The sequence below is a fragment of the Cebus imitator genome, unplaced genomic scaffold (genome assembly GCF_001604975.1).
Source record: "Cebus imitator isolate Cc_AM_T3 unplaced genomic scaffold, Cebus_imitator-1.0 Scaffold135, whole genome shotgun sequence".
NCBI classification, from domain to species: Eukaryota; Metazoa; Chordata; class Mammalia; order Primates; family Cebidae; genus Cebus; species Cebus imitator.
This window is the reverse complement of record NW_016107450.1, coordinates 2,696,246-2,698,499: the sequence shown is the minus strand read 5'-3', so window position 1 is coordinate 2,698,499 and position 2,254 is coordinate 2,696,246. Positions and strand designations below refer to the sequence as shown.

The 2,254-nt window shown below is 45.7% G+C and overlaps 1 protein-coding gene across 9 annotated transcripts in view; it reads left to right on the top strand.

The window, feature by feature from the left end:
• Positions 1 to 2,254, top strand: part of ATG4C (autophagy related 4C cysteine peptidase) — a 193,654-nt gene that overhangs the window by 175,759 nt on the left and 15,641 nt on the right. The window lies entirely within an intron of this gene.

Sequence of the window (2,254 nt, the reverse complement as noted above, 5' to 3'; positions counted from 1 at the left end):
TATCCTTTCTTCTGCTTTGTCAATTTGGCTATTGAAACTTGTGTACACTTTGTGAAGTTCTTGTGTTGTGTTTTTCAGCTCCATCAGGTAATTTATATTATTCTCTAAGCTGTTTATTCTCGTTAGCATTTCATCAAACCTTTTTTCAAGGTTCTTAGTTTCTTTGCATTGGGTTAGAACACTTTCTTTTAGCTCAGAGACGTTTGTTATTACCCACCTTCTGAAGCCTGTTTTTGTCAATTCATCAGACTCATTCTCCATCCAGCTTTGTTCCTTTGCTGGTGATGAGTTGTGATCCCTTGGAGGAGGAAAGGCATTCTGGTTTTGGGTGTTTTCATCCTTTTTGCGCTGGTTTCTTCCCATCTTTGTGGATTTATCCTGTGGTCTTTGTAGTTGGCGACTTTCAGATGGGGTCTCTGAGTGGATGTTCTTTTTGTTGATGATGAAGTTATTTCTGTTTCTTAGTTTTCCTTCTAAGAGTCAGGACCCCCTGCTGTAGGACTGCTGGAGGTCCACTCCAGACCCTACTTATCTGGGGATCACCTGTGGTGGCTGCAGAGTAGTAAGGGTTGCTGCCAGTTTCTTCTTCTGCTATCTTCGTCCCAGAAGGATACCTGCCAGATGTCAGCCTGAGCTCTCCTTTATGAGGTGACTCTTTGGATATATGGGGGTCAGGGAGCTGCTTGAGGAGATAGTCTATCCCTTATAGGAGCTCAAGTGCTGAGCTGTGAGCTCCATTGTTCTGTTCAGAGCTGCTGGGCCGGTATGTTTAAGTCTGCTGCAGCGGAACTCATAACAGCCTTTTCCCCCAGGTGCTCTGTCCTGGGAAGGTGGGGCTTTATTTATAAGTTCCTGATGTGCTGCTGCCTTTTTTCAGAGCTGCCTTGCCCAGCAAGGAGGTAGCCTAGTCACAGTCTGCCAGCAGAGGCATTGCTGAGCTGCTGTGGGCTCTGCCCAGCTGCTGTGTGAACTTCCTTGCAGTTTTGTTTATAGAGGTATAGTTAGAACTGCCTCAGTAATGGTGGTCTGCCTCAGTAATGGCAGACTGCCTTGGTAATGGTGTACTGCCTAGGTAATGATGGACTGCCTTGGTAATGAAGGGTGCCCTTCCCACAACAGAGCTGGACCTTCCGGAGTCCAGCTGCACATGCTGTGAAACTCTCAATCCAGAGTGTTTCAGACTGCTAGTCTTTGTGGGGGTGGGACCCACCAAGCCAGATCACCTGGCTCCCTGTTTCAGCCCCCTTTTTTTTCAGTTGAATGGGTGGCTCTGACTCCTAGGTGTTCCAGGAGCCAGTTGAAATGGCTGCCTGAGTTTTTGTGCAGAGACCCGCTGCACCAGCTGAAACAACTGTGCTGGAAACTTGTGGTGCTTTTCAGCCCAGGAATCTCCTGGTCTGTGGGCAGTAAAAACACGTTTGGAAATGTGGTGTTCACTCACCCTCTGCATTGTTCTTGCTGGGAACTGCACTCCAGAGCTGTTCCTATTCGGCCATCTTGGATCCCTCCCCATGCCATGTTTCTTAAAGCCTCTGCTTGGAACTAGAACACTGTCACTTCTGCATACATCCCGTTCAGTCACATGGCCAAATGCAATGTCAATGGGATGGGGAAGCCAGGCAAGGGCAGCGAGGAAAGGAAAAATCATGAGCAACAAATACAACCTAACATCTGTTTTTGCTGTTTCTCGGGCTTTATCTCCTTAATATGAAAAAATAATACTTGGCAAACAAACAAACAAACAAACAAAATCTCTCTTTCTCTTGAGTTCCTCTCCATTCTCCATGTAACGCTGGCTGTGTTGAAAGAAGGGTGAAGAAGATGGGCTGGGGCAACAGCCTGTTGTTATATCACAGTTACTTTGACCGGCAGGAACCCTAGCCTGGCAAGGAGAAGCTTCATGAGCCTCTTTGATTGTGGGTGCTCCAGCAGCTAGCACAATGTCTGGCACCAAGAGGTACCCAAATACTGTTTGTTAAATGAATGAATCAATGAAAGAATAAAACTGTAATGTCTATGGCTTGCATTGCTCTGACTTTTAACTGTGGTTCTGTCTTACTGATAGCTGAGACGTGTAAGGCCTCAGTCAATAAATGCTGATATAGTCATGTAGCATAATACTGTGCAGTCATTGAAAGTGGGGTTGTAGAAGAATATGTAATGACCCTGTTTTGGTCAAATATATCTCATATACTATGCATACGAGTGACTTTGTTTTTCTTTTTTTTTTCTTTTTGCCCTCCCTTCCTTCCTT